This window comes from Mus musculus, chromosome 5 (genome assembly GCF_000001635.26).
Source record: "Mus musculus strain C57BL/6J chromosome 5, GRCm38.p6 C57BL/6J".
NCBI lineage: Eukaryota > Metazoa > Chordata > Mammalia > Rodentia > Muridae > Mus > Mus musculus.
In genome coordinates this window covers 93,379,841-93,393,570 of record NC_000071.6, presented here as the reverse complement: position 1 = coordinate 93,393,570, position 13,730 = coordinate 93,379,841, and the positions used below count along the sequence as shown (strand labels likewise).

The window sequence follows — 13,730 nt, the reverse complement described above, 5'->3', positions numbered from 1 at the left end:
TCATTTTTTGTCCAAGTTTTTCTTTAGATGGGAACAATTCTAGGTTAAAAATTTTGAGATGGGTAACTGGGTCCTTCCCTCACCTGGGGACCATGCCTATCCACTGGGACTGGTCTCTTAAGGTTCTATCTCTCCTTGTGCTCCCTCTGGCCATCCACATTAAGTCCTGTGATTCTTGTCAATTCAATATTTCTTTCATGCTTTTTTTTTTAAAGAGTGGATCACAAACAAAATTTTTGATCCAAAAATTAGATACCCATTTGGGTGATGAGAGTCTGCCATGATGCCAGTGTGGGGGACTGTCTTTCTATCACCTCTTAGGATGAAGAGGTAAATTGATGTCTCTACCATTGCATGAGCAGTAACTCAGAAGCTTAATGGTAGATGGGATGGTGAGGAAGTTTTATAAACTTTATCTTAAACGTATATTCATTTCTGACTCCTTCCCCAGGATCCTTCTAATTGGAGACCTTTAGAAGATGAGTGTTCGGGGGACCCTGCCCGCTGCGGGTGACAGTCAGGGCGGCATGGTCGAGGCTGGCCGGGCCGGGCCCCCAGCACTGCCTCCCGCGCCCCCGCACGGTTCCCCCTGGACCCTGGCCACCACTGCTGGGAGCTCTGCTTCCTGCGGGCCAGCGACCACGGTGGCTGCAGCAGGCATGTCCAAGGGACCAGGAGGAGGGGACTCGGCCTGGATCGCTGAGAAGAAGGCACAGCTGCATTCTGCTCCACTGGCAAAGAAGCTGGAGAAACTCAGTGTGTACTCTGCCTGCAACGCAGAGGAGTCCTGTAAATGCAATGGCTGGAAGAACCCTAACCCCTCTCCTATTCCACCAAGAGGAGACCTCCAGCAGTTAATCGTCAATTTGACAGAATCCTGTCGAAGCTGTAGCCATGCCCTTGATGCTCATGTTTCTCACTTGGACAATGTGTCAGAGGAAGAAATGAACAGACTCCTGGGAATTGTGGTCGATGTGGAGTACCTCTTAACCTGCGTCCACAAAGAAGACGATGCAGATACCAAACAAGTTTATTTCTACCTATTCAAGCTCTTGAGAAGGTCAGTTTTACAAAGAGGAAAACCTGTGGTTGAAGGCTTCTTGGAGAAGAAGCCACCATTTGAACAGCCCAGTATTGAACAGGGTGTGAACAACTTTGTGCAGTACAAGTTTAGTCACTTGCCATCGAAAGAGAGGCAGACAACGATCCAGTTGGCCAAGATGTTTCTGAACCGCATCAACTACTGGCATCTGGAGGCTCCATCTCAGCGAAGACTACAGGCTCCCAATGATGACATCTCTGGATACAAGGAAAACTACACAAGGTGGTTGTGCTACTGCAATGTACCGCAGTTCTGTGACAGTTTACCCCGGTACGAAACCACAAAGGTGTTTGGGAGAACATTGCTTCGCTCCATCTTCACCATCATGAGACGACAACTCTTGGAACAAGCCAGACAGGAAAAAGACAAACTGCCTCTTGAGGAACGAACACTAATCCTCACACATTTCCCAAAGTTTCTGTACATGTTGGAAGAAGAAGTGTATAGTCAAAATTCCCCTATCTGGGATCAGGATTTTCTCTCAGCCTCTTCCAGAACCAGCTCCCTAGGAATCCAAACAGTGGTCTGTCCTCCTGTTACTAGGAAAGCATTGTTCAGTTCAAATTCCACTTCCCATGAGCAGATCAATGGAGGGAGAACAAGTCCTGGATGCAGAAGCTCTTCTGGGCTTGAAGCAAACCCAGGAAAAAAGAGGAAAATGAACAACTCTCATGTTCCCAAGGAGACCAAGAGATCTCGAGTGATGGGGGATATTCCTGTGGAATTAATCAATGAGGTCATGTCTACCATCACAGACCCTGCAGGGATGCTTGGACCAGAGACCAATTTTCTGTCAGCCCTTTCGGCCAGAGATGAGGCTGCACGGCTGGAAGAACGCAGAGGTGTCATTGAATTCCACGTGGTGAGCAACTCCCTGAACCAGAAACCAAACAAGAAGATCCTGATGTGGCTCGTGGGCCTCCAGAATGTGTTTTCCCACCAGCTGCCCAGAATGCCCAAAGAGTACATCACACGGCTCGTCTTTGACCCAAAACACAAAACCCTTGCTTTAATTAAAGATGGCCGTGTCATTGGTGGTATCTGTTTCCAGATGTTTCCATCCCAGGGATTCACAGAGATTGTTTTCTGTGCAGTAACCTCAGAGGAACAGGTCAAGGGCTATGGAACCCATCTGATGAACCATCTCAAAGAATACCACGTAAAGCACGAGATCCTGAACTTCCTCACATATGCAGATGACCATGCTATCGGCTATTTCAAGAAGCAGGGTTTCTCCAAAGAAATCAAAATACCTAAAACCAAATATGCTGGCTACATCAAGGATTATGAAGGAGCCACTTTGATGGGATGTGAACTGAACCCTCACATCCCATACACAGAGTTCTCTGTCATCATTAAAAAGCAAAAGGAGATCACTAAAAAGCTGACAGAAAGAAAACAAGCTCAAATTGGAAAAGTCTACCCTGGACTTTCGTGTTTCAAAGATGGAGTTCGGCAGATTCCTATTGAAAGCATTCCTGGAATCAGAGAGACAGGCTGGAAACCAAGTAGAAAAGAGAAAAGTAAAGAGCCCAAAGACCCTGAGCAGCTTTACAGCACCCTCAAGAACATCCTGCAGCAGGTGAAGAGCCATCAAAGTGCTTGGCCTTTTCTGGAACCAGTGAAGAGAACAGAAGCTCCGGGATATTATGAAGTTATAAGGTTCCCCATGGATCTGAAAACCATGAGTGAACGCCTCAGGAACAGGTACTATGTGTCTAAGAAGTTATTCATGGCGGACTTGCAACGAGTGTTCACCAACTGCAAGGAGTACAACCCGCCCGAGAGCGAGGTCTACAAATGTGCCAGCATCCTGGAGAAGTTCTTCTTCAGTAAAATTAAGGAAGCAGGGTTGATTGACAAGTGATTTCTTTCCCTTAGACACACATCAGCAGTGTGCCTAAAACAGGTGATTTAGGTTTTTGGTTGCTTTTGTTTTTGTTTTTAATTGTACATCATGTGTTGAAGAGACTTGTAATAATTACCACTTTTGAAAAACAAGCAAAACCTCCTTTTAGCTTTTCAAAGACGTATTTAAATGGAAATCATAGATTTTTTTTTATTTTGCACAATAGATTTTAATCTATTTACTACTATCATGTAATTTTTCTCTGGCATGTCCAGTAGCTGACTATTGCATGGTAGATGATCAGGGGCTTCCTCAAAACTTGTATGTGAGGAAATTGCACACAGTACCAAGATTTGGGGTAATCCATCTAGAGACTGCCATATCCAGGGATCCATCCCATAATCAGCCTCCAAACACTGACACCATTGCATACACTAGCAAGATTTTGCTGAAAGGACCCTGATATAGCTGTCTCTTGTGAGACTATGCTGGGGCCTAGCAAACACAGAAGTGGATGCTCACAGTCAGCTATTGGATAGATCACAGGGCCGCCAGTGGAGGAGCTAGAGAAATTACCCAAGGAGCTAAAGGGATCTGCAACCCTATAGGTGGAACAATATGAACTAACCAGTACCCTGCAGCTTGTGTCTCTAGCTGCATATATATCAAAAGATGGCCTAGTCAGCCATCACTGGAAAGAGAGGCCCATTGGTCATGCAAACTTTATATGCCCCAGTACAGGGGAATGCCAGGGCCAAAAAGTGGGAGTGGATGGGTAGGGGAGTTGGGGGGAGGGTATGGGGGACTTTTGGGATAGCATTGGAAATGTAAATGAGGAAAATACCTAATAAAAATATTTTAAAAAAAGATTTGGGGTAATCTAGAGAAAAGTTTGACCATGAATGTCTCCATTTTTATCTAATAGGACATGAGAGTTTATTTTATTCTGAAGGACTTTAAAGGGTCTGTGATATACCTGTGCTGTGAATGAACTGTGTGATGTTTGAAGTCTCATTGTAGACTTTTTATAAGTACATATTTTTAAAACACTCATCTAGATGAGGTGATTTGAGCAGTTCTGAAAAAATGCGGCTTCCACAACAGTGGCTGCTATGACTCCTAAGGAAGGGACTTTTTATAAGCTCCTGGGGCTATGATCATTCTGTCTACCTATTACAGACTTGAGAGTGCACAACCACTATTTAGTAATATCTTGGCAGATATGTGTCCATCTCATATTTGACTTTGCTTGTGCAGGTCCCAACTTCTAAAGATCCATTCCCAGGCCACAAAGGTGTTAGCTTAAAAATATTTGAGGTTGAGTTATTACTAAGACATGTGGCCTAAACATGAACCCAAGGGAGCCTTGCTTCAATATGTAAGGATTCTTTGTATTTTTTGGTACATTAAACCCCATCAGCAGTGTCTATGTGAACATTTCCCATTTCCACTTCCAGATTTATGTTTGTCTGAGGTGAACTGAATTCTCACCAAAGTTTAGGCCAGTATTTTAACACCTGCGTTGTTTTATTGGTCCCGGGTTATATACCACTAACATTCGCTGTACAATCTTATTAACCATTTTTTCCTTGGCACTCCAGCTTAGTGCTTGGATTTATTTCCTAATTACACTACATAGAAAAGTGGGACACCTGCCAGCCCAACTCTGGGAAAAACCAACTAATATACAACCATATTGAATGAAGGCCACCTTAATGGTCTCGACACTAATTTTTATGATGCAAACTTATAAACTGATTTTTTTTTTGTAAAGGATGACGTTTTAAAAATGTATTTAATGTATGTTTTCTATCAGCATAAATCATACTGGGTCACTAATAGTCATTAAAAATAGCTTGCAGAGGTAGTGTGCTTGAAGGAAAATACCCTGGCATTGCTCCCGAGCGCTGCTTCTAAAATGGAGGCATGCTATGTGGTCATAGTGTTCACTGAAGATCACACTGAAGATGCCTCAACATTGGGAAATGTAAAGAATACTTTAAGTTGCATCTAGACTATTAATGAAGAGTCATAATACGCTTGCCAGCAGAGTCTTGCCCAACACCCGCAAGGGCCCACACGGGACTCCCCACGGGATCCTAAGACCTCTGGTGAGTGGAACACAGCGCCTGCCCCAATCCAATCGCGCGGAACCTGAGACTGAGGTACATAGGGAAGCAGGCTACCCGGGCCTGATCTGGGGCACAAGTCCCTTCCCCTCGGCTCGAGCCCTGGGCTACCTTGCCAGCAGAGTCTTGCCCAACACCCGCAAGGGCCCACACGGGACTCCCCACGGGATCCTAAGACCTCTGGTCTGCTTATAAAGGCTAACAGAGACACCTGAAGAACAAGCTCTTAACAGTGACAACTAAAACAGCTAGCTTCAGAGATTACCAAATGGCGAAAGGCAAACGTAAGAATCCTACTAACAGAAATCAAGACCACTCACCATCATCAGAACGCAGCACTCCCACCCCACCTAGTCCTGGGCACCCCAACACAACCGAAAATCTAGACCCAGATTTAAAAACATTTCTCATGATGATGATAGAGGACATCAAGAAGGACTTTCATAAGTCGCTTAAAGAATTACAGGAGAGCACTGCTAAAGAGTTACAAGTCCTTAAAGAAAAACAGGAAGACATAGATAAACAGGTAGAAATCATTAAAGAAAAACAGGAAAACACATCCAAACAGGTGATGGAAATGAACAAAACCATATTAGAACTAAAAGGGGAAGTAGACACAATAAAGAAAACCCAAAGCGAGGCAACGCTGGAGATAGAAACCCTAGGAAAGAGATCTGGAACCATAGATGCGAGCATCAGCAACAGAATACAAGAAATGGAAGAGAGAATCTCAGGTGCAGAAGATTCCATAGAGAACATCGACACAACAGTCAAAGAAAATACAAAATGCAAAAGGATCCTAACTCAAAACATCCAGGTAATGCAGGACACAATGAGAAGACCAAACCTACGGATAATAGGAATTGATGAGAATGAAGATTTTCAACTTAAAGGGCCAGCTAATATCTTCAACAAAATAATAGAAGAAAACTTCCCAAACATAAAAAAAGAGATGCCCATGATCATACAAGAAGCCTACAGAACTCCAAATAGACTGGACCAGAAAAGAAATTCCTCCCGACACATAATAATCAGAACAACAAATGCACTAAATAAAGATAGAATATTAAAAGCAGTAAGGGAGAAAGGTCAAGTAACATATAAAGGAAGGCCTATCAGAATTACACCAGACTTTTCACCAGAGACTATGAAAGCCAGAAGAGCCTGGACAGATGTTATACAGACACTAAGAGAACACAAATGCCAGCCCAGGCTACTATACCCGGCCAAACTCTCAATTACCATAGATGGAGAAACCAAAGTATTCCACGACAAAAACAAATTCACACAATATCTTTCCACAAATCCAGCCCTTCAAAGGATAATAACAGAAAAGAAGCAATACAAGGACGGAAATCACGCCCTAGAACAACCAAGAAAGTAATCATTCAACAAAACAAAAAGAAGACAGCCACAAGAACAGAATGCCAACTCTAACAACAAAAATAAAAGGGAGCAACAATTACTTTTCCTTAATATCTCTTAATATCAATGGACTCAATTCCCCAATAAAAAGACATAGACTAACAGACTGGCTACACAAACAGGACCCAACATTCTGCTGCTTACAGGAAACCCATCTCAGGGAAAAAGACAGACACTACCTCAGAGTGAAAGGCTGGAAAACAATTTTCCAAGCAAATGGACTGAAGAAACAAGCTGGAGTAGCCATTTTAATATCGGATAAAATCGACTTCCAACCCAAAGTTATCAAAAAAGACAAGGAGGGACACTTCATACTCATCAAAGGTAAAATCCTCCAAGAGGAACTCTCAATTCTGAATATCTACGCACCAAATGCAAGGGCAGCCACATTCGTTAGAGACACTTTAGTAAAGCTCAAAGCATACATTGCACCTCACACAATAATAGTGGGAGACTTCAACACACCACTTTCTTCAAAGGACAGATCGTGGAAACAGAAACTACACAGGGACATAGTGAAACTAACAGAAGTTATGAAACAAATGGACCTGACAGATATCTACAGAACATTTTATCCTAAAACAAAAGGATATACCTTCTTCTCAGCACCTCACGGGACCTTCTCCAAAATTGACCATATAATTGGTCACAAAACAGGCCTCAATAGCTACAAAAAGATAGAAATTGTCCCATGTATCCTGTCAGACCACCATGGCCTAAGACTGATCTTCAATAACAACATAAATAATGGAAAGCCAACATTCACGTGGAAACTGAATAACACTCTTCTCAATGATACCTTGGTCAAGGAAGGAATAAAGAAAGAAATTAAAGACTTTTTAGAGTTTAATGAAAATGAAGCCACAACGTACCCAAACCTATGGGACACAATGAAAGCATTTCTAAGAGGGAAACTCATAGCTCTGGGTGCCTCCAAGAAGAAACGGGAGACAGCACATACTAGCAGCTTGACAATACATCTAAAAGCCCTAGAAAAAAAGGAAGCAAATTCACTCAAGAGGAGTAGACGGCAGGAAATAATCAAACTCAGGGGTGAAATCAACCAAGTGGAAACAAGAAGAACTATTCAAAGAATTAACCAAACGAGGAGTTGGTTCTTTGAGAAAATCAACAAGATAGATAAACCCTTAGCTAGACTCACTAAAGGGCACAGGGACAAAATCCTAATTAACAAAATCAGAAATGAAAAGGGAGATATAACAACAGATCCTGAAGAAATCCTAAACACCATCAGATCCTTCTACAAAAGGCTATACTCAACAAAACTGGAAAACCTGGACGAAATGGACAAATTTCTGGACAGATACCAGGTACCAAAGTTGAATCAGGATCAAGTTGATCATCTAAACAGTCCCATATCACCTAAAGAAATAGAAGCAGTTATTAATAGTCTCCCAACCAAAAAAAGCCCAGGACCAGATGGGTTTAGTGCAGAGTTCTATCAGACCTTCAAAGAAGATCTAATTCCAGTTCTGCACAAACTATTTCACAAAATAGAAGTAGAAGGTACTCTACCCAACTCATTTTATGAAGCCACTATTACTCTGATACCTAAACCACAGAAAGACCCAACAAAGATAGAGAACTTCAGACCAATTTCTCTTATGAATATCGATGCAAAAATCCTCAATAAAATTCTCGCTAACCGAATCCAAGAACACATTAAAGCAATCATCCATCCTGACCAAGTAGGTTTTATTCCAGGGATGCAGGGATGGTTTAATATATGAAAATCCATCAATGTAATCCATTATATAAACAAACTCAAAGACAAAAACCACATGATCATCTCGTTAGATGCAGAAAAAGCATTTGACAAGATCCAAAACCCATTCATGATAAAAGTTTTGGAAAGATCAGGAATTCAAGGCCCATACCTAAACATGATAAAAGCAATCTACAGCAAACCAGTAGCCAACATCAAAGTAAATGGAGAGAAGCTGGAAGCAATCCCACTAAAATCAGGGACTAGACAAGGCTGCCCACTTTCTCCCTACCTTTTCAACATAGTACTTGAAGTATTAGCCAGAGCAATTCGACAACAAAAGGAAATCAAGGGGATACAAATTGGAAAGGAGGAAGTCAAAATATCACTTTTTGCAGATGATATGATAGTATATATAAGTGACCCTAAAAATTCTACCAGAGAACTCCTAAACCTGATAAATAGCTTCGGTGAAGTAGCTGGATATAAAATAAACTCAAACAAGTCAATGGCCTTTCTCTATACAAAGAATAAACAGGCTGAGAAAGAAATTAGGGAAACAACACCCTTCTCAATAGTCACAAATAATATAAAATATCTTGGCGTGACTCTAACTAAGGAAGTGAATGAAAGATCTGTATGATAAAAACTTCAAATCTCTGAAGAAAGAAATTAAGGAAGATCTCAGAAGTTGGAAAGATCTCCCATGCTCATGGATTGGCAGGATCAACATTGTAAAAATGGCTATCTTGCCAAAAGCAATCTACAGATTCAATGCAATCCCCATCAAAATTCCAACTCAATTCTTCAACGAATTGGAAGGAGCAATTTGCAAATTTGTCTAGAATAACAAAAAACCTAGGATAGCAAAAAGTCTTCTCAAGGATAAAAGAACATCTGGCGGAATCACCATGCCAGACCTAAAGCTTTACTACAGAGCAATTGTGATAAAAACTGCCTGGTACTGGTATAGAGACAGACAAGTAGACAAATGGAATAGAATTGAAGACCCAGAAATGAACCCACACACCTATGGTCACTTGATCTTCGACAAGGGAGCTAAAACCATCCAGTGGAAGAAAGACAGCATTTTCAACAATTGGTGCTGGCACAACTGGTTGTTATCGTGTAGAAGAATGCGAATTGATCCATACTTATCTCCTTGTACTAAGGTCAAATCTAAGTGGATCAAGGAACTTCACATAAAACCAGAGACACTGAAACTTATAGAGGAGTAAGTGGGGAAAATCCTTGAAGATATGGGCACAGGGGAAAAATTCCTGAACAGAACAGCAATGGCTTGTGCTGTAAGATCAAGAATTGACAAATGGGACCTAATGAAACTCCAAAGTTTCTGCAAGGCAAAAGACACCGTCAATAAGACAAAAAGACCACCAACAGATTGGGAAAGGATCTTTACCTATCCTAAATCAGATAGGGGACTAATATCCAACATATATAAAGAACTCAAGAAGGTGGACTTCAGAAAATCAAATAACCCCATTAAAAAATGGGGCTCAGAACTGAACAAAGAATTCTCACCTGAGGAATACCGAATGGCAGAGAAGCACCTGAAAAAATGTTCAACATCCTTAATCATCAGGGAAATGCAAATCAAAACAACCCTGAGATTCCACCTCACACCAGTCAGAATGGCTAAGATCAAAAATTCAGGTGACAGCAGATGCTGGCGTGGATGTGGAGAAAGAGGAACACTCCTCCATTGTTGGTGGGAGTGCAGGCTTGTACAACCACTCTGGAAATCAGTCTGGCGGTTCCTCAGAAAACTGGACATAGTACTACCGGAGGATCCAGCAATACCTCTCCTGGGCATATATCCAGAAGATGCCCCAACCGGTAAGAAGGACACATGCTCCACTATGTTCATAGCAGCCTTATTTATAAGAGCCAGAAGCTGGAAAGAACCTAGATGCCCCTCAACAGAGGAATGGATGCAGAAAATGTGGTACATCTACACAATGGAGTACTACTCAGCTATTAAAAAGAATGAATTTATGAAATTCCTAGCCAAATGGATGGACCTGGAGGGCATCATCCTGAGTGAGGTAACACATTCACAAAGAAACTCACACAATATGTACTCACTGATAAGTGGATATTAGCCCCAAACCTAGGATACCCAAGATATAAGACATAATTTGCTAAACACATGAAACTCAAGAAGAATGAAGACTGAAGTGTGGACACTATGCCCCTCCTTAGAGTTGGGAACAAAACACCCATGGAAGGAGTTACAGAGACAAAGTTTGGAGCTGAGATGAAAGGATGGACCATGTAGAGACTGCCATATCCAGGGATCCACCCCATAATCAGCATCCAAACGCTGACACCATTGCATACACTAGCAAGATTTTATTGAAAGGACCCAGATGTAGCTGTCTCTTGTGAGACTATGCCGGGGCCTAGCAAACACAGAAGTGGATGCTCACAGTCAGCTAATGGATGGATCATATGGCTCCCAATGGAGGAGCTAGAGAAAGTAGTCAAGGAGCTAAAGGGATCTGCAACCCTATAGGTGGAACAACATTATGAACTAACCAGTACCCCGGAGCTCTTGACTCTAGCTGCATATATATCAAAAGATGGCCTAGTCAGCCATCACTGGAAAGAGAGGCCCATTGGACTTGCAAACTTTATATGCCCCAGTACAGGGGAACACCAGGGCCAAAAAGGGGGAGTGGGTGGGCAGGGGAGTGGGGGTGGGTGGATATGGGGGACTTTTGGTATAGCATTGGAAATGTAAATGAGCTAAATACCTAATAAAAAATGGAAAAAAAAGTGATAATACAGGCTGCATTAAGTGTCTCAGACTGGTTTTAAAACAGCTTGTACCAATTTCGCTGAAGCGTCTGTCCAGTTTGGTATCCAGTGAAAGTTTGTTATTTCCTGGGTAGACATTCTTAAAAAGTGTTGTCTTTAAAATCAGATGGTCTCTTCTATATTGAAAGCATTTTTATGTTTTCTAATTTGAAATTAATATTTTCTTATAGATATTGTGCAATAAAGGAGAAGTAGAATGTGGTTTTGCAAATGCTTTAACGGCCAACAAAAACTTTACATTTGTAAAATTAATATAGTTTTAAAGTATGTTTTGAAAAGCTAAAAGAAGAGAGAACCGGACAGCTTCTGGGACGGGCAGAAGCACAGAGCCGCTGAGGCAGCAGCCTGGGCGGGCCGCAGACAACCGGCCACCGTCCGGACCAGAGGACAGGTGTCTGCCTGGCTTGGGAGGCGGCCTCAGCCTCAGTAGCAGCGGTCGCCATCTGGGTTCAGGGACTCAGCAGAACTTAGGAAATTAGTCTGAACAGGTTAGAGGGTGCGCCAGAGAACCGGACAGCTTCTGGGAGAGGCGGAAGCACAGAGCCGCTGAGGCAGCACCCTTGGCGGGCCGCAGTCAGCTGGCCACCATCCGGACCAGAGGACAGGTGTCCACCTGGCTCAGGAGGCGGCCTCAGCCTCAGGAGCAGCGGTTGCCATCTTGGTTCCGGGACTCCCTGGAACTTAGGAATTTAGTCTGCACAGGTGAGAGTCTGCACCACAGAAGCTGACAGCTTCTGGGAACTGCCAAAGCAACACAGCTTCTGAGAAAGGCCCTGTTTTGGGCCTTCTTCTTCGACCAGGAGGAGGTCCAAAAACAAGATATCTGCGCACCTTCCCTGTAAGAGAGCTTGCCAGCAGAGAGTGCTCTGAGCACTGAAACTCAGAGGAGAGAATCTGTCTCCCAGGTCTGCTGATAGACGGTAACAGAATCACCAGAAGAACAATCTCTAAACAGAGTCAACTATAACAACTAACTCCAGAGATTACCAGATGGCCAAAGGTAAACGTAGGAATCCTACTAACAGGAACCAAGACCACTCACCATCATCAGAACCCAGCACTCCCACTTCGCCCAGTCCAGGGCACCCCAACACACCCGAAAACCTAGACCTAGATTTAAAAGCATATCTCATGATGATGGTAGAGGACATCAAGAAGGACTTTAATAAATCACTTAAAGAAATACAGGAGAACACTGCTAAAGAGTTACAAGTCCTTAAAGAAAAACAGGAAAACACAATGAAACAGGTAGAAGTCCTTACAGAAAAAGAGGAAAAAACATACAAACAGGTGATGGAAATGAACAAAACCATACTAGACCTAAAAAGGGAAGTAGACACAATAAAGAAAACTCAAAGTGAGGCAACACTGGAGATAGAAACCCTAGGAAAGAAATCTGGAACCATAGATTTGAGCATCAGCAACAGAATACAAGAGATGGAAGAGAGAATCTCAGGTGCAGAAGATTCCATAGAGAACATCGGCACAACAATCAAAGAAAATGGAAAATGCAAAAAGATCCTAACTCAAAATATCCAGGAAATCCAGGACACAATGAGAAGACCAAACCTACGGATAATAGGAGTGGATGAGAATGAAGATTTTCAACTCAAAGGACCAGCAAACATCTTCAACAAAATAATTGAAGAAAACTTCCCAAATCTAAAGAAAGAGATGCCTATGAACATACAAGAAGCCTACAGAACTCCAAATAGACTGGACCAGAAAAGAAATTCCTCCCGACACATAATAATCAGAACAACAAATGCACTAAATAAAGATAGAATACTAAAAGCGGTAAGGGAAAAAGGTCAAGTAACATACAAAGGCAAGCCTATCAGAATTACACCGGATGTTTCACCAGAGACTATGAAAGCCAGAAGAGCCTGGACAGATGTTATACAGACACTAAGAGAACACAAATTCCAGCCCAGGCTACTATACCCAGCCAAACTCTCAATTACCATAGATGGAGAAACCACAGTATTCCACGACAAAACCAAATTCACACATTATCTCTCCACGAATCCAGCCCTTCAAAGGTTAATAACAGAAAAAAACCAATACAAGAACGGGAACAATGCCCTAGAAAAAACAAGAAGGTAATCCCTCAACAAACCTAAAAGAAAACAGCCACAAGAACAGAATGCCAACTTTAACAACAAAAATAACAGGAAGCAACAATTACTTTTCCTTAATATCTCTTAACATCAATGGTCTCAACTCCCCAATAAAAAGACATAGACTAACAAACTGGCTACACAAACAAGACCCAACATTTTGCTGTTTACAGGAGACACATCTCAGAGAAAAAGATAGACACTACCTCAGAATAAAAGGCTGGAAAACAATTTTCCAAGCAAATGGTATGAAGAAACAAGCTGGAGTAGCCATCCTAATATCTGATAAGATTGACTTCCAACCCAAAGTCATCAAAAAAGACAAGGAGGGGCACTTTGTTCTCATCAAAGGTAAAATCCTCCAAGAGGAACTCTCAATTCTGAATATCTATGCGCCAAATACAAGGGAAGCCACATTCATTAAAGAAACTTTAGTAAAGCTCAAAGCACACATTGCACCTCACACAATAATAGTGGGAGACTTCAACACACCACTTTCACCAATGGACAGATCATGGAAACAGAAACTAAACAGGGA

The 13,730-nt window shown here is 42.2% G+C and overlaps 1 pseudogene; it reads left to right on the top strand.

Annotated features, from left to right (window-relative positions):
• Positions 491-11,353, top strand: Kat2b-ps (K(lysine) acetyltransferase 2B, pseudogene; annotated as a pseudogene).